General features: G+C 40.2%; 1 protein-coding gene across 2 annotated transcripts in view; it reads left to right on the forward strand.

Moving 5' to 3' along the window:
• The window catches only part of taf3 (TAF3 RNA polymerase II, TATA box binding protein (TBP)-associated facto), a 195,952-nt gene that overhangs the window by 69,678 nt on the left and 100,034 nt on the right, over positions 1-26,240 (forward strand). Inside the window, exon 1 of one of the 2 annotated variants that reach the window (XM_059654466.1) lies at positions 3,315-3,436. The exons of the other annotated variant lie outside the window; for it this stretch is intronic. The gene's annotated coding sequence lies outside the window, so the exon portion shown is untranslated. Of the gene's footprint in view, positions 1-3,314; positions 3,437-26,240 lie in introns of those variants that run through there. 2 annotated transcript variants of the gene reach the window in all.

The following is a 26,240-nucleotide window of genomic DNA, read 5'->3' on the forward strand; positions in this document are numbered from 1 at the left end:
ATCTATGTAAATAGCAAGGATGCTTTAATGGGACGTAGAAGAATCAGTAACCTGGAAGATTTAGAAAACACGTGCTGAAGAGTCACATTCATCTGAACCAATTTGAACATTGTTCTCCAAATTCATCAGTGTACAAATTCTGAGATTCATGGTCAAAGGAAGAATAATTACGAATGGTCAAAACTTTTCGAGGAACTTCCAGTGTATGCATGCCTCTGGGTAAAGACTACTGTCCAAGCAGCATTTAACGAAGAGGTTACTGAAAGAACAGGTTTGATGCAACATGAGACCAAAAATGTATAACCACGTCAGAAGAGGTAATGGAGTCTAGTGTGAACAAAGCCTTAATGGTATGAGTGTTTGACAGTCCTCCACTCAGTTTTATAAATGTAAGGAGAGTTCCTGAGGGAAATATTTGAATGTTGATCAAATGAAGTGCATTTGATAAAATTTCATGGTTCAATTAATGGCTATGGAATAGAATCCTAAAGTATGAGTGTAACATTGCCTTGAATAAATAATTGGTTTCTTTGAAAGAACAGTTATTTTCAGAATGTAAAATTGCCAACAAGGTTGTCTATGAGGACGTCTTGGGATTTTTGCTATTTTTAGTGCCGTCTGTTTTTGTTGGCGTCTTACTATTTCATGGGCACAGTGTTCAGATATGTGTTTTAGAACAGCCATCACAATGGACGGTTTATAGTACATAACAGAATTTAAACTATTTTGTTGACTATTAATTCCTTGGGTTTGTATGGGTAGAGGTGATATTCAATCCCTTGGAAAATCAGATGATTACATGTGATCAATCAGATCTTAGACATTATTTCCCAGACTTTTCCTCCTGTCAAAGGTTCTAAGTCTTGAAGTAGTTCGTTTCTGTCACGTTTAATTTTGTGAATCTCTTGTCATCTCTTAGAGTCTTGCCGTTATTTATTAAATTTAACATCTGAGCAATGTGATTTTCACTTCATTCCAAAGCTAAACCTGCATTGTAAATCTGGTATCAAGGCCCAAGCTGACTCCCAAGCAAATGGAGTCAGACTTCCTGGAGGCAGTAATTTTGCAAAATTTGGTTTGTCACTGCATGGAACATAAATCCACTGCGTTGTCAAATCGGTATTTCAGAGCTTATTGGGCTTCCTCAATAATTATTATACAACTTTTAATTTTAACAATAGCAAGGTTTGTCTATTTTGCGTTCTCTATTTCTTTATATTTTCGACTGTTTGAAGTGAACACTACTCGTGTATGTTGGCATATGCAGAAATCTTTTCTACGCAGGAGCTACATTGGTAGGAGCCAAGAAATATAAACACAGTTCTGCTTGACTGAAAGCAGAACTCCAGCTGCTGGTCTCAGAATGAAACAAAAGCTCCTGAATGATTCAATGTGACATCTAGTGTCTTTCTCCCTGGCATCTTTGAGTTTTCAAACAAGTTACCCAACATTTTACTTCCATAGAAGCCAGATGGGTGAATTATTTCTTAATTTTCAACAAAGAAATCAGCTGTACTGGGGAGTAAATTCTGGAATATTAGAAGATCTAGCCAGCAACAAGTCTGCTGTTCAGTTGGGAGATATACAATTCTGAAAGAACCAACATGTACAGAAATTTCATAGACTGGCACACTGAAAAATAGAAAATAGTTTGTTTTTGGGCCTTTGGACCCATTTGGATTAATGCCATTATACTTTCAAGATCAATAGCTAGTACCATCAATCACACTAAATCCAGGTTGATTCAGTCTGTTATCATTGACAGAATATCGTATGTTTACAGAATTAGTAGTGGCATATTTAGTGGGTCTTGAGCTAAACTCAATACCATCTTCAAATGCTTAGAAGATAAAAGTAAGAGTGATGATGCCCAGCAGACCCTATAATGTCTCTCCACTTCTGAATTCCATCTACATCAGTTATTGTTCACAAAAAAAACTGCGATTTGGAAGCTGAGTTTGATCTTGTGCATGAGTTTTATTTTTAGTCAGTGATCCATTACACTGAAAAAGAAGTATTGAATAGTCACTCACTATACTCACTCACTGTTAATATAGATTCTGAACAGAATGTTACTTGTTTTTTATTGTTCCACATAAATCTCAGCAGCAATTCTGTGTTTCCGTGCAGGTCAAACTAAGGCTCAGAAATCCAGTTTCTTCTGTTTTTGAGGGATGTACATGAATTGAGCAAATTGATCACAAATCCTGCCTTAACAAGGGAGAAAGGCACTAAAGAAAACTATGACTATTCAAAAGCTTTAGGTTGTTATAGAATCACGTGATTGGTTTGAAGGAAAGGATAATTCTGAGAATAACACTAAATATTTGCTCCATGCCTAATCTTTTGATTTATGTGGGTAAAATAGCATTTTGCAGTACTTCCCTAAATTTCCTTTGGTAAGTCATTAGTTTTAGCCACAAAGACAGATGGCAAGAGTGAAATCTTTTTCATTCAGAACATATGCTTCCATTCTCCTGCAAATATTTTATGGCATCTAGGATCCAGGAACACTTGAGTACAAAGTTAATGAGGCACAAGTAGAATTCAGTAGGAGAGATTGTGCACTGCCCTGAGCAGTAATGGGTCAGCTTTCCAGCAAAACAAAACACTCCAAGAAATTTCATTTCAAACTTCCTTTTATTAAAAATAATTTGAACAAGTATGTCTATGAGCAACATTTAATGGCATGAAGAATGAACGCACACAGATTACTCACAGGCAAATTCCAATTCCTGAGCTGAAGAGAACATCAAAATGTTATAAGGAGAAAATAATTTGCTAAGTATGCTAATATATTCTGATTGTTTGTTTTAGCAGTGAAAAGTCCCACTATATAAATGAATGAAACCTATATCTTCAGTACTTTGAAATTATGATTATTCTTCTTCTCAAAATATTGTTATTACTCACCAGTAGCAATCATTGTCTATTCCTAATTACACCAATGGGGTAAACCACCTTGAACCACTCCAGGTGTATGTGCTGTTAAGAAGGGCGTTTGACCCAGCAACTGCCAAGAGTTAGCGACGTTGTTTAAAATCAGGATGATGTGTGCCTTGGAGGGATATTTACAAGTTGTAATGTTCCTGTACATCTGCTTTTTTGTTTGTTTTATTTTAATTCATTCTTGAGATGTTAGCTTCATTGACTGGACCAACTCTTATTGCCCATCCCTTGTTGTCCTTTAGAAGTGGTGAGCTGTGTCCGTGAACCGCTGCTGTCCATTTGATGTGAAGTTCCAGGATTTTGACCCAGCAACACTGAAGGAATGCCAATATATTTCCAAGTCAGAATGATACTTGCCTTGAAGGGGAGTTTGCTGATTGTGGTGTTCTTACACACCTGCCCCTGTTCTTTTGGATGGAAGTTGTCTTGGGTTTGGAAGATGCTGTCTAAGAAGTCTTGGTGAATTTCTACAGTGCATCTTGAAGTGGTAAGCACTTCTGTGGAGTGAACGAATGTTTGTGCATGTGATACAATAGGATTACTTTGTCCTGGATTGTATCAGACCATGTTGACTGTTGTTGCAGTTGCACTCCACCAGCCAAGTAGAGAGTATTCCGTTATGCTTCTGATTTGTGCCTTGTAAACGGTACATGATCACTGGGGAGTCAGCAGGTTGGTTTCTTGCTACCGGAGTCCTTGCATCTGCTGTGGTCTTGTAATCACCGAATGGATGTAGCTTGCCTTGTTCAGCCTCTGGTCAATGGTAACTCCCAGGATATTGATAGTCAGGGATTCTATGATAGGGATTGAATGATGTCAAGGCAAGATGGTTAAATTTCCAGTTGTAGGAGATTGTCATTGTCTGGCACTTGTATGGTGCATATGTTACTTGGCATTGTGGGCCCAAGCATGGATATGGTGAGAACGTGCAAACTCCACACAGACAGTTGCCTGAGGGTGGAATTGAACCCGGGCCCCTGGCGCTGTGAGGCAGCAGTGCTAGCCACTGTTCCATACTGTCCTACGTTCTAGGTGTATCCTAGAACTTTGTGGGAAGCTAGGGAAGTCATTGTTCAGTCCCTTGCTGAGATACTTGTATCATTGATAGCCACGGGTGAGGTGCTGAAAGACTGAAGAGTGGATAACGTCATGATATTATTTAAGAAAAGTGGTCAGGAAAAGTCAGGGAGCAATAGACCAGTGAACCTTAGATCAGCGGTGGCTAAGTTGTTGGAGGAGATTCTGAGGGATGCGGTTTACGTGAATTAGAAAGGCAAGAACTAACTAGGTACGGTCAGCTTGCATGTCTCACTAACTTAATTGAGTTTTTTGAAGTGATGAAGATTGATGAAGTCAGAGCATCTCTATGGACTTCAAGGTATTTGACAAGGTACTGCATGGTGGACTGGTTAGCGAGGTTAGGTCAGATGGAATCCAGGGAGAACTAGCCATTTGGATGCAAAATTGGCTTGAAGGTAGGAGACAGAGGATGGTGGTAGAGGGTTGTTTGTTGGACTGGAGGCCTGTGTCCAAGCTGTGTGCTGTAAAGACCAGAGCTAGGTCCACTACATTTTTGTCATTTATGTAAATGACTTGGTTGTGAATACAGGAGGAATGATAGGTACGTTTGATGTAGTGGAGAGTGAAGAATCTTACTTCAAAGTACAACAGGATTTTGATTAGATGGGCTGAGGAGTGCCAGTTGGTGTTTAATTGAGATAAATGCAATTTTTTGCACTTTGGTAAGGCAAATCCGGGCAGGATGTGTACACTTAATGGTAGAGTCCTGGTGAATGTTGCTGAATAAAGAGACCTTGGGGTGCAGATTCTTATTTTCTTGAAGGTAGAGTTGCAAGTATACAGGATAGTGAAGAAAGAATTTGATACGCTTGCCTTTATTGGTCAGTGCATTGAGTATAGGAGTTGTGGATGTCCAGGACATTGGTTAGGCCATTTTTGAAATAATGCATTCATTTCTGGTCTCCCTGTTAACTTGAAACGTTCAGAAAACTCTTACAAAGATGCTGTTCGGGTTGGAGGGTTTGAACTATAGGGAGAGGCTGAATAGGCTGGAGCTATTTTCCCTGGAGCATCGGAGGCCAAGGGGTGACCTTATAGAAGCTCTCAAAGTTACGAGGGGCATGCAGTATTTGAATAGTGTAGGCTTTTCTACCCAGGGAAGAGGAGTCCAAAACTAAAATGTGTTAGTTTGAGGTTAGAGGGAAAAGATTTAGAAGGGACCTTAAGGGACAACTTTTTTTGTGCAGAGACTTGTGCACTTAAGGAATAAGCTGCCAGAGGAGGTGGTGGAGTCTGGTACAATTACATTTAAAAGGCATTTGGACGGGTATATGTATTTGAATGGTTTAGAGGGATATGGGCCAAATACTGGCACATGGGACTAGATTAACTTAGGATATCTGGTGGGCATGGACAAGTTGGACCGAAGGGTCTGTTTCCATGTTATACACCTCTATGATTCCTATTCCATCATGCTCCCATCTTGTGCCTTATCGATGGGAGACTGGTTTTGAGAAGTCAGGATCTGAGCTACTCACTAGTTTCTGCATTTTTGTTTCTGATTGAAGGATACTTAGGAAATTATACCCGTTCCACACAGTCATCAGTGGGCGAGCAGTGTGCACGGTGTTGCCCTGATCAGAGAGTAGTATCAATATGTTGAAATGCTACCATTGGAGCACTCCTATATCTTGGTATCAATTCTATGTAAGAAAATTCTTTGACAGTAGCTACTAAGATTGCAGATACTATTTTCTCAGAGTGACCCTCACCTTCTGAGCTGCCTCAAACATCAGTGAAGCACAAAAATATAGTATAACTTTCTTTTCCTTGGATATAATTGTAATAGTTGCAATTGAATTTATGACAATATGCCAAGTTGCAGCTGAAGACGGCCTATTCCTCATCTTCTGCAAATTGCTGTATTTTGTGTGTTCATTATAGTTGATGTGACAATCAGCTTGCTGTTGAAGTCAGCTTTTGATTATCTATTTCAGTCACGCTTGCACTGTGGAAAATTATGCCTGGATTTTGCTGTAATTTGAATGATTCCCTCCAGTTTTTAATAGGTGTGGATTTTCTTTTGAATATATCTCTTCTACTTTAGCTCTTAAAGTGAAATTGAAAGCAAATACAGGCACCTTCCCTAAAGATGTAAGGGGTTTGGCAGAGCTTAGAATCAAGACCTGATGGTTCAATGGTCAAAGTAGATGCATAGAAGTAACTGACTCACTTGATAAAACTTCACCGTTCTTAAATAATAGTCTTCTCTCCAGTTTGCATTTTTGTTTCTTGAGTTGGATTATAAAACAAAGCCTGTTCAAGTGTTTCTCCTCTGTGACAATTGAGAATATTTATATACGACCATTTTAAAAACAAAGACGGTCCTGATCTGATAAAAGTGCGTTATTCTGTAAATTTATACCATGTTTTGCACTGCTTTTAACCTGTCCTTAAATGCTTCAGATCTTTCTTGTTTTGTGGGAGACAATGATAAATTAACTGGTTTTTTGCTTCTAAGATTTCTGTTCAATTTCATGGAATTAAAAACATGAAATGAGTTTGAATATTCACAATCCTGTCCTGAAGAGGGTTCACTGGACACAGAACTTTGCTTTCTCTCCACAGATGCTGTCAGACCTGCTGAGGTTTTCCAGCTATTTCTGTCTTTGTCTTTGAATATTCACAACATGGTTCCAATTGACAGTAGGCCCTAAATCACAAAACTTTGCATTCATGTCATTAGCCAGACAGATTCCTTGTATGATTGATAGAAAAAAATCTTGTTCCTCCAGAAACAATGAGCAACAAATATCAAATTTCACCTGTTGCTACTTTGTTTACTTCAAGCCTTTTGGTTTACTGAACAAATCAATCGGTTGCCTCTTACCAATTTGTTTGCAATTGAGAATTAATATTTTGTTAAGTGTGTGTTCCTAGCTTTTACATTACAGAAGGGACACACAATAAAGATCCACAAATGGTTTAACTAGATATTTCTCTCATTGTTTACACACCTTATTATGATTATCCCACTGTTCAAATTGCAGATCGCTGGAACCTGTGCGTTCACTTATAGCTTGTTGACTGACAGTTGAGCTATCCTTAATGAATGTTCTACCACGTTCCCTTCACAGATTTCCACATGTGTAGTACAATTGCATTTAATTTCATTATCTCCACTTAGTCTAATGTGATGAAGTGATACAGCTTTAGTGCTCATACATCCCAACCTAACAGAACGGCAAAGAACCATATTCCGTGTGCCACCATTTCCATTGTGGTCAACTTGGATTTTAAAATAAGCTGATTTCCCTCATTTTAAAACATATTTAGTTACTATCTTTACTAAAACAGTACAGTTCATTTGATAATACCAAATAATTGCCTACTAGGTTTCTCTTCCTATCAACTCTGGGCAGCTGCTCCACCTCTATATCATAATACTAAAGTACTTGATGTACCTATGTAAAGGAAAAATATATATTGTATTTCAAACCCCACCTCTTCCTCCGTTACCTTGACGACTGTATCGGCACTCTCTCCGCGACTCCCTTGTCTGGTCCACACTCCCCTCCAACCCCACCACACGCGGCACCTTCTCCTGCAACCGCAGGAAGTGCTACACTTGCCCCCACACCACCTCCCTCACCCCCATCCCAGGCCCCAGGATGACCTTCCATATCAAACAGATATTCACCTGCACATCTGCCAATGTGGTATATTGTATCCATTGCACCCGGTGTGGCTTCCTGTACATTGGGGAAACCAAGCGGAGGCTTGGGGACCGCTTTGCAGAACACCTCCGCTCGGTTCGCAACAAACAACTGCACCTCCCAGTCACGAACCATTTCAACTCCCCCTCCCATTCTTTAGTTGACAGTCCATCATGGGCCTCCTGCAGTGTCACAATGATGCCACCCGAAGGTTGCAGGAACAGCAACTCATATTCCACTTGGGAACCCTGCAGCCCAATGGTATCAACGTGGACTTCACAAGCTTCAAAATCTCCCCTTTCCCTACTGCTTCCCAAAACCAGCCCAGTTCTTCCCCTCCCCCCACTACATCCCAAAACCAGCCCAGCCTGTTTCTGCTTCCCTAACCTGTTCTTCCTCTCACCCATCCCTTCCTCCCACATCAAGCCGCACCTCCATTTCCTACCTACCACCTCATCCCGCCTCCTTGACCTGTCCATCTTCCCTGGACTGACCTATCCCCTCCCTACCTGCCCACCTATACTCTCCTCTCTACCTATCTTGTTTTCTCTCCATCTTCGGTCTGCCTTCCCCTCTCTCCCTATTTATTCCAGCTTCCTCTCCCCATCCCCCTCTCTTGGTGAAGGGTCTCGGCCTGAAACGTCAGCTTTTGTGCTCCTGAGATGCTGCTTGGCCTGCTGTGTTCATTCAGCTCCACACTTTGTTACCTTGGATTCCCTAGCATCTGCAGTTCCCATTATCACTTGTATTATTATTTGTTGTGTTTGGCATAAAACCTTTAGTGCAGTGTAACAGAGATCAGATTACTGAAATGTCTATGTAAAGGTAATCACCTGGGCTATTCCTCCCTCAAGTTCTTCTAACACCTGAAGATTAGATATTGTCCATTAATGCCACTATTACTCTTCCATCATCCCCTATAAAAAGTGTTCAATCTTATGTCATTCTCCGTAGCAGCATAAATTCATCTTAGATCTAGTTTGAAATGACATTGCTGCAGAGTTTATCAGCAAGTGCATCTCAAGTACTTTTGTACTTCACCATTGTCAACTTGTCGTCATACTTCTTTGCTGTACTTCAGTTCTTCCCACCTTCGAATCTAACCTTTTTCGGCCTTTCCTTCAGTTATCTCTATTATCACTGCTGCCAATTACTGCATAACCTGGTATCCAATTACATTCTTCACTCTTTTGTAAATGTGCCTTAGGGTGTTGTGCTACTTTTGTGCTCGTGTATGTAAATTCTTCTTTTTCATAAACCAATATTGTTGTAGTGTAGCAATGGAATTATTTTTCTTCTTTAGTGAGTAGCTTTATAATTGGATGAAATGATCCAGCACAACAACAACACTGCTCATATTTGGAATTATAAAGCTGATACCATTTAATAATGGCTGATAACAAGGTCTAGTTAACAACTCGATGCTCAGAGCCATTTCTGCCAACTTCACAGGTGAAGAAATAATCATAGGAGCTGAGTAAGTAAATGTACAATGTACTGCAACATTTAACTGTGCAGCCTAACAAGGAATTGGGTTGGATTGATGGCTTGTGCTCAATTGACCTGAAACTATGCAGTTGCCCTCACCATTCTTGAGTAAAGGAGGAGAAAGGTCACCTTTTGATCTGCTCCTGATCCAGCGACAGCTGCTGGAAAATGTTCATGGATACTCTCCTGGGTGAAAATTCAGATTTACTTGATGCTAGTCCCCCCCCGCCCCCACCCTCCGCATATTCTACGGGTACTTCCACATTTGCTAGCCTGTGTTCGCAAAGGGCTGTTAGTATTTGTTGACCGTATAAGGGCATGAACCTCCAACTTGCTCTCAATGCTAATTTATTCGTTATCACTGTCCAAGCCCTAATTTCCACAATTACATCATTCATCTCTACAGTGACTACAGATGCAAAGTACCCATTCGGAACCTTTGCTGTGCCCTCTGGTGCCACACACACATTGTCAATTTGGTCCCTACTGCTTCCTACTCTTTCCCTGGTATTTTCTTGCCCCAATATGGTTCTGGAATGCCCTTGGCATTTTCTTGATGCCTTGGTTAATTACTCTCTACACTTCCTTTTGAAGGTAGATGACACCCCCCACATTTTCCAAACTCTTTTAGAGCATCTGATGTTTTGAATTTTCAGTATCTACCATAAGCTTCCTCTTTTTTTTCCCCTTATCTAATCCTATATATCATGTGATGCCCAAGGGTCTCTGGATTTGTTGGTTCATTCTTTCATCTTTACCGTAATGTTTTGATTTTTTGACGTTTTGAGTATCTCCCCCGTATAATTGAAGCACAACATTGTCACTGTTATGTTCATTTCTGTAGTGAATGTAATATGGTCAGCCAGTTGGACCTCATAGAATGTGAGTTCCCTGATTGGGGTTGTGAATCTCATCCACTCAGGTACCCCTAACTAACAGATAAGAATAGAAATGTCTGACATCCAACTCAGTCTGAGAGCTGGCTCACGAGGGAGCTGGATTAGTGTCAAGGAACCTCGACATGTAAATCAAGGGTCACTTGGTAATGGGATACTGGCCTCTGTGGAGTTATTTCAATTTCCTCGTGTAATAAAAAAGAGCACCCTATTAACCTTTTTGACTACATGCTGTACCTATATACCAACCTTTTGAGACTCAAGCACCAGAACCTCTAGATTCTCCAGTTCTTAAGAATTCTGCAGCCATTCTCCATTCCAGTAATTTTCGTTTCTTTTAATTCTTCTTGCTGAAGTGAAATACTTCACATTTTCTCACATTATGTGCCATCTGAATTTATTTTGCCAACTCACTCAACCTATTTATAATCAGTATATCCTGTGTTTTTCTTAACATGCTACCTAACTTGGTGTCATCTGTGAATTTAGCTACCATACCTTAGCTCCCCTTATGTAAATCATTGATGTAAATTATAAAATATTGAGGCCCCAGCACAGACCCTTTAGGAACTTACTCCACACCCAACCAATTATGGACCCATTTCTGCATGCTTTCTGATTTCTGCCAGCCAATCTTCTATCCATGCTATGTGTTACCCACTATACCATAAGCTGTTATTTTCTGTAAGAGCCTTTGATGTGGCGTCTTGTCCGATACTGTCTAGAAATCCAAGTATAATACGTCCACCGACTCTTCTTTATCTACAATGTATGTTACACCCTCAAAGAACTCCAATAAATTGGTTAAACATGATTTCCCTTTAACAAGACCATACTGAATCTTCCCAATTACCTTGATATTACAGTTTAGTCATCTCTGTGTAGCTGGTCAACCTGCCTGAATATGAAATTACAATTGAATTGGTTCCCATGACAGCATTGAGTTAAGAGGGTCAAAGAAATCAGTTTAGCTATGCTCCCTTAGGAAAACTGATAATATAATCCATCAAAATAGTTTACATGCCTTTGCAAAACAAGTACATTGACTAAGCTATGCATCATTAGTATTGTAAACCTTTCAACCCTTTTTCATTGCAGCCAAAAATTCCACATATTCTTGAGTGTTTCAGCTGTTGTTTACAATTGTTCACTGCTTTGTCTTTAGATCCACCCCATTTTTTAATTTTCTCCCATCACCTCCAATGAAATAGGTTAGAGACACTGGTATTTTCGTTAAATTTTGATTTTGTCTGACTAACATGAGTGTATCTGCTTAAAAAGACAGAAACTACAGGCTTTTGAACCTGCTTTGCTCCACACTCTGCCAAGAATTGTGCCATTGGAATCTTTGGACTGTGGGGGGAAACCAGAGGACCCAAAGCAAACCCGTGTCCGTGTAGCTTTCCTCCCACAGTCCAAAGATGTGCAGAGGAGGCGGATTAGCCGTGCTAAATTGCCCATAGTGTTCAGGGAGGTGTAGATTAGGTCGCTTATAAGGAGATGGGTCTGGGTGAGATGCTCTGAGGTTCGGTGTGGACTTGTTGGGCCGAAGATCCTGTTTCCCCAATGTAGGGATTCTGTGCAAAGTGATTGGACAGTGCTGGATACTAAGGTTGCCATTTTAATCCTTATGTGGGCAGTTTGAACTCTTCACCTTTGATATGCAAATAGCTGGCCTGTCTGGAACTACCCACATCATGAATTGCAAGTTTCACCTGACTTCTATATAACTGAAGTTACATTGAGCTGCTTGACCCAAGTCCTTCCAGCACAATTGTCAGAGCTTTACATTTCCTTCATGGTGCTAAAATGTTTGAAATATTAGCAGCACAACAGTTTTGAGAAAGCTGTTTCTTGGGAAGTAGTTCCCTAATTAAACTGGTATATCAGCAGTAACTTCAAGAACTTCTCTTCGTATGAAGTATAATATGACAAAGATAACTTTGCCAGGCATTACTTCCAATGCTGTAATATTTGGCATAAATATTTTCACAATTTAGAAACCTGAATTGGATTTATCAAACAAAATATCAACCAGGCTATCCTACTTATTTTTTGAGGTATGTTGAGTTGTATGTATGAATTGATATGTTTTGAAGCCCCTTGTCTATTTTAGTTTCTTCATTCTTAGAACAGCTTTGTACACCCAACTATTCTGTCAGTATTCTGCAACTAAGATTATATTGGCTTTTTCAAAGTGAATGTTAGCTAAATTGTATTGAGTAAATTTATTTTGAGAAAATATATGGATATATTTTAGAAAACAACTGAGCCTTTGTTTCTTTTAGGACAACATAGAGTATGGATTGCATATTTAGAGAATTTCATTGGGGGTGGAAAGATGAAAGAACTTCTTGTTCTGGTCCATTTATATTTGCTTCCTTTTAATCTTAAAGTAGAAGCTAGAGTATAAGGGAAATCATTCTGTGAAGAATACAACCTTCCCCAAATTGCAGTGGTAGATTGGAAGAATCTTATTAATTAGTGAGTTTTGAGAAGATTTGTAGCTCAGGTTGAGGTTCTGGATGTGAGTTTGCTCGCTGAGCTGGAAGGTTCGTTTTCAGACGTTTCGTTACCATTCTAGGTAACATCATCAGTGAGCCTCCGACGAAGCGCTGGTGTTATGTCCCGCTTTCCATTTATCTGGTTAGGTTTCCTTGGGTTGGTGATGTCATTTCCTGCTTTGGTGATGCCATTTCCTGTTCTTTTTCTCAGGGGATGGTAGATTGGCTCCAAGTCAATGTATTTGTTGATGGAGTTCCGGTTGGAATGCCATGCTTCTAGGAATTCTCGTGCCTGTCTCTGTTTGGTATGTCGTAGGATGGATGTGTTGTCCCAATCAAAGTGGTGTCCTTCCTCATCTGTGTGTAAGGATATGAGTGATAGTGGATCATGTCGTTTTGTGGCTAGTTGATGTTCATGTATCCTGGTGGCTAGCTTTCTGCCAGTTTGTCCAATGTAGTGTTTGTCACAATTCTTGCAAGGTATTTTGTAGATGACGTTCGTTTTATTTGTTGTCTGTACAGGGTCTTTTAAGTTCATTAGCTGCTGTTTTAGTGTGTTGGTGGGTTTGTGGGCTACCCTGATGCCAAGAGGTCCGAGTAGTCTGGCAGTCATTTCGGAAATGTCTTTGATGTAGGGGAGAGTGGTGATGGTTTCTGGTCCCGTTTTGTCTGTTTGTTTGGGTTTATTGCTGAGGAATCGGCGGACTGTGTTGATAGGGTACCCATTCTTTTTGAATACGCTGTATAGGTGATTTTCCTCTGCTCTGCGTAGTTCCTCTGTGCTGCAGTGTGTGGTGGCTCGTTGGAATAATGTTCTAATGCAGCTTCGTTTGTGGGTGTTGGGATGGTTGCTCCTGTAGTTCAGTATTTGGTCCGTATGTGTTGTTTTCCTGTAGACGCTGGTTTGAAGTTCCCCATTCGCTGTTCGCTCTACTGTGACATCTAGGAATGGCAGTTTGTTGTTGTTTTTTTCACAAAAGAGGAGGAAAACAACAACAAACTGCCATTCCTAGATGTCACAGTAGAGCGAACAGCGAATGGGGAACTTCAAACCAGCGTCTACAGGAAAACAACACATATGGACCAAATACTGAACTACAGGAGCAACCATCCCAACACCCATAAACGAAGCTGCATTAGAACATTATTCCAACCAGCCACCACACACTGCAGCACAGAGGAACTACGAAGAGCAGAGGAAAATCACCTATACAGCGTATTCAAAAAGAATGGGTACCCAATGAACACAGTCCGCCGATTTCTCAGCAATAAACCCAAACAAACAGACAAAACGGGCTCAGAAACCATAACCACTCTCCCCTACATCAAAGACATCTCCGAAATGATTGCCCGACTACTCGCACCTCTTGGCATCAGGGTAGCCCACAAACCCACCAACACACTAAAACAGCAGCTAATGAACTTAAAAGACCCTATACAGACAACAAATAAAACGAACATCATCTACAAAATACTTTGCAAGAACTGTGACAAACACTACATTGGACAAACTGGCAGAAAGCTAGCCACCAGGATACATGAACATCAACTAGCCACAAAACGACATGACCCACTATCACTCGTATCCTTACACACAGATGAGGAAGGACAACACATCCATCCTAGGACAAGCCAAACAGAGACAGGCACGAGAATTCCTAGAAGCATGGCATTCCAACCGGAACTCCATCAACAAATACATTGACTTGGAGCCAATCTACCATCCCCTGAGAAGAAGAACAGGAAATGACATCACCAACCCAAGGAAACCTAACCAGATAAATAGAAAGCGGGACATAATGCCAGCGCTTCGTCGGAGGCTCACTGATGATGTTACCTAGAATGGTAATGAAACATCTGAAAACGAACCTTCCAGCTCAGCGAGCAAACTCACATCCAGAATCTTATTAATTCTTCTTACCTTGCCATATTTCAGCCATTTTAGCTCAAACTGGCTCAACTGTTGTCATCTGTCAGTCTTCATGGAGTTCAGCAGTGATCAATACCTTACTTAATACTGGTTGCAGATCTGGAGGCAATAAAAGCCAGAAGATTGGGTGCTAATTATGTTCTCCTGTTTACTCAGTCATTCTCTACTGCCTTCTGATGGTAAGAATGCCTGGGAAAAAAGGCAATCACTGTTCTAATTGGGGGTTTGGAGGATTGGAGGAGGACAGAGTGAGCGAGAGATAGTGAGTTCCTCATGATCTTCTGCTGAATTGTGTTACAGTAAGTTTGAAAAGATAGGTCTGCAGAGGAAGACTACAATTAATAGTAAAAAAATTCTCCCTGAATGTTAAAGAGGACGGCACTTTAAGACTGACTAAACTGGACAGCTACATCTGTTTTTTAATAGGTAAGGCTAGTATGTATTTTTGATCTATATCAATTCGATAAATTTTCTCAGTGAAGTTCAATCATCACAAAGAGGGTAATAATCAACATATGGAGGAAAGTCGAGCTATAAGAAGTCCATGTGGAATAGCTCTTCCATGTAATGTTCCTCTGTTGTATTTTAATTGACAAAGACAGTGAAATGACATCTAGCATATTTCAGTAGCGTAAAAGTAGCCCAGTTTCTATGTCCTTACCAGTCTGTCAGTATCAAATCTAACTGAAAAAGATAAGCATAGGTTGGTAATGGCTTTATACACGGAGAGTTACGAGACTGTAAATATTGCAGAGCACTACCTTTGCTGGTATAAGAATATTAATTTACTTGGAGAATTTTGAACTACTGTCTGCATTCTGGGACATATCTCCTGTTCCTCTGCTAATTTCCGTCTCTGGTTTCAGAAAATATGTGATAAACATCTGGTAACTTAGAATCAAAACCGGGAACCAGTCAAAGTATCAAGCATCAGACAGCTAGATAGACTTTGGAACAGATAGATAGAATTTGCAAATGTGACTTGAGTGGACAATATCAAACATCTCTTTGGTGAGATAAATTGTGGCTCCTACCATAATGCCATAGATATTCCTGGTTCTGAAAGAAACCAATTCTGACAGGGTATAACTAAATGAGATTGGATGTGAGTATCAGTGTTAATTGACATCAGGTCTGTACTCAAAATCAATTCTGTATCTTTACTTGAGAGTAGTAACCCTGCGGCTTTACTGGCAATCCAGATGCTGTCCTATTTTTGACTTCAATGACAAGAGTCAGTGAAAACTCAAACACAGTAGGAACTGCTGATGTTGGAGTCGGAGATAACAGTGTGGAGCTGGAGGAGCACTGCAGGTGAGGCAGCATCAGAGGAGCAGGAAAGTTGACATTTTGGGTTGGCACCCTTCTTCAGAAAAGGAGGAGGGCGAAGGGAGCGCCGAAATAAATAGAGAGGAGGGTTGAAGCTGGGGAAGCTAGGTGGGTTGGTGATAGGAGAGTGCAGGTAGACAGTAGTGGGGATTGGTCAGTGAGATGGGAGGAGCAGATAGGTGGGAAAGAAGGCAGACAGGTTGTGTCAGGTCAAGGAGGCGGGGATGAGAGGGAGGGTTGGTCATTGGATGAGGCCAGGATGGAGAGATTTTGAAACTGGTAAAGTCCATATTGAGACCATTGCATTGTAGGCTGCCAAGGCGGAATATGAGGTGCTGCTCCTCCATTTTGCAGGTGGTGTCATTGTGACATTGGAGGAGGCCCAGGATGGATATGTCACCAAGGGAGAGGGAGGGAGAATTGAAATGGTTCGTGATTGGAAGGTGTTGCCATTTTGTCAAAAACAGAGTGCAAGCGCTGTCTGAAGCAGTCTCGAGCCTCCACTTGGTGTCTCCGCTGTAGGGGAGGCGACGTTGGGAGCAGCAGATGCAATAGACTACATTGACAGATGTGTAGGTGAACCTCTGTCTGATGTGAAAAGTTTGTTTGGTGCCTTGGATGGACGTTGAGGAGGGAGGAGTAGAGACAGGTGTAACACTTCCTGAGGTTGCAGGGAAAGGTGCCGGGGTGGTTGGGCGAATTAGGAGTGTGGAACGAGCGAGGGAGTCGCAGAGAGCGCGGTCCCTTGGAGCAGATGCGGCGGAGGCGGAGCAATTGGGAATAGGGGATTGCATTCTTGCAGGAAAGTGGATGCAGAGAGGTGTAGTCTAGGTGGCTTTGGGAGTCGGTGGGCTTGAAATAGATGCCAGTTTCGAGGCAGTCACCAGAGATGGAGAGAGACAGCTTTCAGAGATGGTCCATGTTCAGGCTGGAGTGAAAGTTGTTTGTAAAGTCAGTGAGCTGTTCAAGCTCTTTGTGAGAGCACGAGGCAGTGCCAATACAGTCATTGATGTAGCGAAGGAAGTGCTGGGGGATCGTGCCAGTGGAGCTATGAAAGAGGGATGATTCCACGTATTCTATGAAGCGGCAGGCATAGCTTGGCTACCAATTGCACTTGCCCAATGTGGATTGCAGAATTTCAAGAATGCAACTTTCTATCACCACTTTAAAGGCAATTACGTATCATCATTAAATGATAGTCTATCAAATAAGTCCCAAAAACAAATATAGAAACGGTTATTATAGCATAGATTATTGTGTTTTGGTTGTTCAACATGCAAATTTTTAAGGACTTTTTGGCAGAGTATTCATATGGTGTCTGAATCAAAATAGAATAATGAAACGGATTTCTACTGAAATGCAACTTTTTTTTTGTATGTGACTCCAGCCTTTAGGTGTCAATGTTTTTATGTCAGCCGTAAGTACGTCGGAGCTGATGCAATTTTATTTGCTTTTGTTTGCCTTAAAAGAAATGGCTTCCTAAATTGTTTACTTAACAAATAAACTTTGTGCGAAAATAGGTGTTCAGACAGAGTCTCATCTGAAACTTTCGGGTGTTGTTAATGAGAAACAGAACTATGGAGCTCTCTAATACGTCAAACTAGTCAAATTCTTAAATCATTGTTGAAAAAAAAACTTCTGCATTTTAATGATAAGTGACTCATTAAATGGCTTTCATACTTGATTTGTGTGTCTACAACATTTTGGGATGGAAACTTTGCAGCTGGATGAAACTAGAGCAAAATTGTTCTGACCAATATAGCATTTGCAGATTGAAACAGTAGAGGCCAAGTTATTTTTCTGATGCATATACTGTAAAACTATGTGATATTCCTTGATGATATTTCTAATATTTGTTTACTAAAACACCCTAGTTTGTTGATAAATTGGTTGTTAATGATTAAGCAGATTGAGGTTTTATTTTGTTTCTGTTTTGATTTGTACACTGAAGGTCAAAATATTGTACTTTTCATCTGAATACCAGTTATCAAACTTCGTGGGAAATAATATTTTTGCTGCAGTTTTTAGCTACCCATTTACTTGAAACAAATCTTTATTGTTACAAAAAAATTATAGATGCATGACAAGGATCCTGAATGTGACTTGTTGAGGGGTTTGAGTGGCGTAAACTGTAAATGCAAAGGTTGAGTGGTTTCGATAAATCACAGCCTTGAAATTGAGATTTGAAACAACTCACTGGTATCAGTTGTGATTTCAATTCTAAATTTTTTTATGTTTTAACGTGTTTTTAGTCAATTTGACTCCGGGAGGGGATTCTGATTTATACGTTATATCCATCATAAATGACAGTGTTCACTGAAGAGGTTTAATCAGTAATCTGAGAAATTCAATTTCCACAATATAGAGTATTATATCTATAACTAAAGTATATCATGATGGACCACCTGTCTCACTAACTGTGTCATCAGTATTGTGGATTGAACAGCGAGGGCATGTAGTTAATAATGTAGCTAAAGATTTTTTTAAAAAACCTCAATGTTCAAGATCATGCTGGAGAAATGAAGTATAATGTTCATATTATAGCACTACACTGTTATAGCAAGTAAATATGTTAGAGACTGGAATTACTTTATTAATGTAATGGTACAGTGCAGCTTTCTATTACCAAAGGAGCTCGAAGATAGGATTTAATCGCAACATAAAATGTGGGGGGAAGATTATGTTGCAGTGCAGTCAGGAGTTCATTTAGTAACATATAAAAGTAACAGTAATAGCACTGAATGCAAAGGCCAGTCTGCTGAATACAAACAAAGTATTGAGAATGCTGTTATGCCTCATAGAGCTGGCGCTGGTAGAAATGCACTGATAAATGTGCTGATAAACCTACGAGAAAGGGACGCTGCCACAAAGCCTGTCATGGTCTAAGGAAGTGTCCAGTTAGAATAAATTTCATTGCGTGGTCAAATACAATGAAATTAAGCATAATTTGCTAAAGTGAAATGGCAGTAAGAAGGCTTGAAAATACTCCTGGGAGCAGCAAGCGATCAATTTGCAATGCATTCAGTGGAGGAACTGAAGTAAGCACAGTCAATAGACAGAGGCATGTCTGCCTCAGGAACCTCACATTTCAACAGACTAGTGTTAATACTGATCAAGAATTTTGCTGTACTTTGTGCTATTAAGTAGACAATTGGATTATATTTGCAACGAATTTGTAACAGAGCTGCCATGATTGTATGTATACTTTGAAAACAAAAATCTACTTAGATGAATTATAAAAATGTTCAGTTACAAAAAGAACAAATCATTCAAGTGGTAAGATCATTCTTGTGTACCTATCCTAAGATTTAAATTAAAATAAGTTAGATATTTGCACATTGTTGCTACAATATTTATCATGACTTTGTGTGTATCCTCAACTTCAAGATTATGAATATTGTGCATATTGACAGTTTATTTCACCACTAGGTTTTGGAGGAAAATATAGTATTCAATACTCAGTGTATTATAATATTTCCCAAAGGCTTGCTGCCATATTAAGTTACTGACTAGATCCATTATACTGTTATATTGTGCACCATAAAACTGTTAAATGTCTCTTTTGTCCTCAATTATAAACTACTCTTTTCAAATTCAAATGACTTTGGAAGAACCTCCATGTTAACTGGACCACTACACATTTAAAAAAATACAAATAAAAATACTGCTATCGTCTTTAGCAGTTTGTAATCTGATCTCTTTGGTGGAATTAATGCCTTGTAAATTCACTTACAACTTCCTATTATCTTTCACTTAAAAGCAGAGTTCGATTGGTACGCTATGAAAATGTAACAGTAGAAAAATCATTAATTCTGGAATTCTGAAGTAATGCAGAAAATGAAGAATGGGTTATCAGCATCTTAAAGAGAACGCAGTTGTTATCCTTACCAACTGAGAAAGATCACATCCATAATGTGAACTCAACCTGTTTCAGAGACTAGTCAGCCTGTTACACATTTAATGTTTAAGTACTTATTGTGCTTTTGCAATGCAAATGTAAAGACGCAATTTTTGTTCCACTGTTAATCTTTGGTTTGCTCTTAAAGTCCAATCTTACTCATCTCAGATATGTACATGACAACTCGCTTTGCATCTGTGCTGAGGTCAGTCTCAGCTTTCAGAAAGTGCAATGCTTCTTTTCCTCAGCTTTCTACTCTGTTGTTAAATGATTGACCAACTATTGAAGAATAAGCATTGCATATGCTCTGTACCTGTGAATAATGGGTGCAACACGTAATAACAGTTTTAATATTCATCTGAGTATTGAAGGGTCACCCATAATCTTTTTTTATAGAATAAAACTAGTTGGAAGAGTTGGAATCAAAAAGTAATAATAAGGCTGGATGTGGTGAGACGCCGTCAACTATTTGACGACTTCAAGGGTTATTATCACCTTAGCACCATTATTCAATGTCATATAGATGCCAATGTATAAAAGTCAACCTTTGAAGCCATGGAGTATCCATCCAAAAGCAGAGGTCAGCTTACACACAGCGTGTAATGACGTCATTATGGGAGAGTGCTATTTTGAAATATCTTTGGCATCCAATGCAAAGGATGGGCATGTCTTAAACTCCTGCACATGTTTGCAACGCAGACCGATCCCATGGGCCTAATTTTAAGGTAGCGGCAAGTAAATCACACGTTTATAGGATGAAAAGTTGAAGCTGACTTCAAATGTGAGTATAACATGTCCTTGTAAAGAGGGCCATTGTATATGCTGATGAGATGCAAAATCATGATTTTTGGGGCTGAAAAGTTTATACTAGGTCATTCATACTGTAAAAACTATGTTCCCTTTTTCTTATCAAGTGTGGAGCTGGATGAACACAACAGGCCAAGCAGCATCTTAGGAGCACAAAAGCTGACATTTCAGGCCTAGACCCTTCTTCAGACCCTTTCTCTTCCCTTTTTCTTCTTCCTTCTGCAGAGTATTTTCTTTCTTCTTTTCATCACTTCTTAAATCAGCTGCATTTCTTACTCTGATTACCATACTTTCTTCAGAGAGGAAGGAACGCAGTAGTAACTGGTACTGCATCCTACTGCGTTCTGAAAAATAAAATATTAAGCTAATGCAGAAATCCTCAATATGACAAATAAATCAGCTGTATTCTGATGTGAATTATATCCAATTTTAGATGACTTTTAATGCACTTACTGTAAAAGTACACTTTTGCATTATATCTAACTCACTGGGTCATTTAATAAGAGCAAGCAGGCCACAAAGTGGGACGTTTAATTTCCTCTATATTTTCTAGATTTTTTTTGAGATTCACAATATATTTATGTAATACCTGGAAATATTCAGCGTATAAAATGTTGGTTAGGCCTATGATTATTGTATACAGTTCTGAACTCCACATTATTAGGAGGGATATGATTGTCCTGGGGAAGAGTTTGGAGGAGAATCACCAGTATGTTGCCTGGGCAGAGTTTCAGTTATGAAGAGAAATTGGATAGACTGGGGTTGTTTTCCTTGGAGCACAGGAGATTGAGGAGTCTGAAGAACTGAAATGTTAAAATTATGAGGTGGCCTAGACAAGAAAGAACTTTTCCCCTTGGTGGAGGGATCAATGATCAGGGGCATAGATTTGAGGTAAGGAATAGGAGGTTTGAGAAAACGTGAAGAAAAATTTTCATTCGGAGGATGGTAAGAACCTGGAGCTCACTGTATGTGTGGTAGAGGCAGAAACCCTGATAGCATTTTAAAAAGTATTTGGATATACACTTGTGATGCCAAGGCAGTGGACCAAGTGCTGGAAAGTAGCATTAGAATAGTCAGAGAAAGCAAGAACTGCAGATGCTGGATTCAAAGGTAACACGGTGTGATGCTGGAGGAACACAGCAGGCCAGGTAGTTTCAGAGAAACAGGAAAGGGGTGGCACAGTGGCTCAGTAGTAAGCACTGCAGCCTTACAGCGCCAGCGATCTGGGTTCGATCCCAGCCTTGGGCAACTGTCTGTGCAGAGTTTGCACATTCTCCTCATGCCTGCGTAGGTTTGCCCCGAGTGCTCTGGTTTCCTCCCACAGTCCAAAGATGTGCAGGCTAGGTGGATTGGCCATGCTAAATTGCCCGTAGTGTTCAGGGGTGTGTGGGTTATAGTGGGATGGGTCTGGGTGGGATGCTGCAAGGGCTGGTGTGGATTTGTTGGTCCAAAGGGCCGGTTTCCACACTGTAGGGAATCTAATTAATCTAAAAAGTCAATGTGTCAGATCAGGACCCTTCTTCAGAAATGAGGGGGGGGCGGGAGGGGGGGAAGGGAGCTCAGAAGTAAATAGAGAGTGGGGTGGGGCTGGGGAATGTAGGTGGGATGGTGGAAAATGGACTGGAAGCAGAGCCTAGCCAGGAAGACAGTAGAGCAACAATGCCAGGAGTTTCTGGCTGTAACTGAGGACACAGTACAGAGGTTCATCCCAAAGAAAAGAAAGATTATCCGGGGTAGGATTAGACAGCCATGGCTTACAAAGGAGGTCGGGAAATGTATCAAAGAAAAAGAGACAGCCTTTAAAGTGACCAAGAGCACTGGGAAGTCATAAGATTGGGAAGGCTACAAAAACAAACAGATGATAACAAAGAGAGCAATAAGGAAGGAAAGGATCAAATATGAAGGTAGGCTAGCTAGTAATATTAGAAATGATAGTAAAAGCTTCTTTCAATACATAAGAAACAAACGAGTGGCAAAAGTAGATATTGGGCCGCTCCAAATTGATGCTGGAAGGCTAGTGGTGGGAGATTAGGAAATAGCTGAAGAACTTAATAAGTACTTTACATCAGCCTTCACAGTGGAAGGCATGAGTACTATGCCAACAATTAGGGAGAGTCAGGGTGCAGAGTTGAGTATGGTAGGCATTACAAAAGAGAAAGTGCTAGAAAAGCTAAAAGGTCTAAAAATCGATAAATCTCCTGGCCCCGATGGACTACATCCTAGAGTTCTGAGTGAGCTGGCTGAGGAAATAGCAGAGGCTTTGGTCGTGATCTTTCAAAAGTCACTGGAATCAGGTAAAGTCCCAGATGATTGGAAAATCGCTGTTGTAACCCCCTTGTTTAAGAAAGGATCAAGGCAAAAGATGGAAAATTATAGGCCAATTAACCTAACCTTGGTAGTTGATAAAATTCTAGAATCCATTGTCATGGATGAGATTTCTAAATTCCTGTAAGTGCAGGGTCAGATTAGAACAAGTCAGCATGGATTTAGAAAGGGGAGGCCATGCCTGACAAACCTGTTAGAATTCTTTGAAGAGGTAACAAGTATGTTAGACCAGGGAAACTCAGCGGATGTTACCTATCTAGACTTCCAAAAGGCCTTTGATACAGTGCCTGTGAGGGCCCATGGTGTTCGAGGTGAGCTACTGGCTTGGATTGAGATTGGCTGTCTGACAGAAGGCTCTTTTTCGGAATGGCAACCGGTGACGAGTGGTGTCCCGCAGGGTTCAGTGTTGGGGCCACAGCTGTTCACCTTATATATTAATGATCTGGATGAATGGACTGGGGGCATTCTGGCGAAGTTTGCCTATGATACGAAGATAGGTGGACAGGCAGTAGTACTGAGGAGGTGGGGAAGCTGCGGAAAGATTTAGACAGTTCCAGGAAATGGCTGATGAAATTCAACGTGAGCAAATGTGAGGTTTTGCACTTTTGGAAAAAAGAATGCAGGCATGGACTATTTTCTAAATGGTGAGAAAATTCATAAAGCAGAAGTACAAAGGGATCTGGGAGTGTTGGTCCAGGATTCTCTAAAGGTTAACTTGCAGGTAGAGTCCGTGATTAAGAAAGCAAATGTAGTGTCGTTTATCTCGAGAGGTGGAATATAAAAGCAGTGATGTGCTTCTGAGACTTTATAAAGCTCTAGTTAGGCCCCATTTAGAATACTGTGTCCAATTTTGGGCCCCACGCCTCAGGAAGGGCATACTAGCCCTGGAGCGTGTCCAGCGGAGATTCTCACAGATGATCCTTGGAATGATAGGTTTAACGTATGATGAACGGCTAAGGATCCTGGGATTGTACTCATTAGAGTTTAAAAGGTTGAGGGGGGATCTAACAGAAACTTACAAGATAATGTATGGCTTAGAAGGGGTGAACACTGGGAAGTTGTTTCCATTAGGTGGGGAGTCTAGGACCCATGGGCACAGCCTTAAAATTAGAAGGGGTAAATTTAAAACGGAAATGAGACGACATTTCTTCAGCCAGAGAGTTGTCGGCTTGTGGAATTCATTGCCACAGAGTCCAATGGAGACTGGGACGTTAGATGCCTTCAAGGCAGAGATCGACAAATTCTTGATCTCACAAGGAATCAAGGGCTACGGGGAGAGTGCAGGGAAGTGGAGTTGAAATGCCCATCAGCCATGATTTAAATGGCGGAGTGGACTTGATGGGCCGAATGGCCTTACTTCCACTCCTACGTCTTATGGTCTTAAGGTGAGTGCAGGTAGGGAGTGGTGGGGATTAGTCAGTGGGGTGGGAGGGGCGAAGAGATGGGAGAGAAGATGGACAGGTTATGTCAGGTCAAGGAGGCAGAAATGAAAGGGAGGGTTTGTCGTTGGATGAGGCTGGGGATGAGGACATTTCAAACTGTTGAAATCCATGTTGAGGCCCTTGGGCTGTAGTCTTCTGAGGCGGAATAAGAGATGTTGCTTCTCCAGTTTGCAGGTGATGTCATTGTGGTACTTCTGAGCTCCCTTCACCCACCCCATTTCTGAAGAAGGGTTCCAACCCAAAACGTCAACTTTCCTGCTCCTCTGCTGCCTGGCCTGCTGTATTGCCCCGCATTGTGTTATCTTAAAATAATCGGATGTTTGTTTTTGACCAGTGGAAAATTGATGGTCTGAAGGACCTTTTTCTGTGCCATAGACTCCTATGACGCTGTGACACTTAGTTTAATTGCTTATTTGTATCTTGTTTTTAAGTAATTTGGTAAGGGACTTGCGAATATCAGTTCTGATTGAACGAATGGAATTCATACTTTTGAGGCATGGAGTGAGAATTCATAAAATTTTTCTGAAAGGATCAGTTGTCAGTATTTAACAAGCTTCAGTGCTAGACATCAGTTATAATTCTGCAATAAATGAATGATATGAAATTAAATCATGAGTACTTTCCATTCATCTAAACTGGGATATAAAATTTATCCACAGCATGATGCCTAATTAAATAAGGACCTCTCTTTCATATGAATTCGGAACGACTTTCAGAGTAGACTTGATGGACTGAAAGACCTAATTCTGTTCCTCCATCCTATGGCCATGCGTCTTATGCCTTCAACTCATCTGGTTTAGTAAAAGAACCAGAGCAAAATGTTTCATCTACCTTTCCCAACAATAATTTATTAAAACGCATTGTTTCGAGTTCTGGGTTTGTAAATCAGCTGCAAGAAAAGTTCAAGGTAAAATTCTTAACTAAAGTACCTGGCTAAATGAAAAGGACAAAGCTCATCATGTTTAGGAATGCTAGCACTGGTTGGTAATGGTCGGGTCTACCATTCTTTCATGCAACTTTTTAAAAACTTTGCTCAGATGCTTTGTTCCTGTTTGCGTAGTAAAAGGGAACAATGTGTTGTAGAACTCTGATTTTTGACAGGTGATTCTTCACACATAACTCCAATAGCGCCTAGCTTCCCTGTTGTGTGGGCAAATGAATTAAACCAGTGTGACACAACTCAAAGGCTGGAAAAGAACCGCCAACATTTAGTGCACATAATTTCTATAATTGGTGTTGACATGATTCATTACTATTAAATTTCTAGGGCTGCTCAAGCATGCAACATTTAACTGGGAGTCTGTACACTACCTGGAAAACCCTTCTTTCAGGGAGCCAGAATCATTGCTAATTTTTAAAAATATTTAATTTATATGAAGCCAGTTAACAATTTTGCAGGCATTACCTTGCTTATTCATATCTCAATATATATTATGATTATTGATTTCATTATGAAAAACCTGGGTGTGAACCATCGTTTTCTAAGGACACGTAGGGATGATTAATAAATATGGAATTACAGCATTGTCTACATCTAAAGAATAAAAATAACATTTTAAAATTGATTTAAATGCTTATTTTTTCATGAGAAATGCATTATGAATTGATAAAAATCATACTTTTAATAATCATTTATTACTTTAAGGAAAATAACAGATTTGGCAGAAGGAATCAGTAGTTCCTTCACAAATGTGTAAGATAGGGTTTATAGAGTTTTCAAAGAAGTATTCAGCTATTATTATTTTCCATTTTGTGTTTCACTGTCAAATGAAGGTCACTTTTTTCCATACATTTACCCATTCACTTCATAATCCATTTTGCAGTGTGCTGGGTGTAACTGATTGTATCTTTTAGATTCAAAGACAGCAATTCATTTGCAATTCTAAACAGGAGTTGCCATTATACATTGCAGGTCACTGAAGGTGAGAGTCATTTC

Source organism: Stegostoma tigrinum, chromosome 25 (genome assembly GCF_030684315.1).
Source record: "Stegostoma tigrinum isolate sSteTig4 chromosome 25, sSteTig4.hap1, whole genome shotgun sequence".
Classification (NCBI taxonomy): domain Eukaryota; kingdom Metazoa; phylum Chordata; class Chondrichthyes; order Orectolobiformes; family Stegostomatidae; genus Stegostoma; species Stegostoma tigrinum.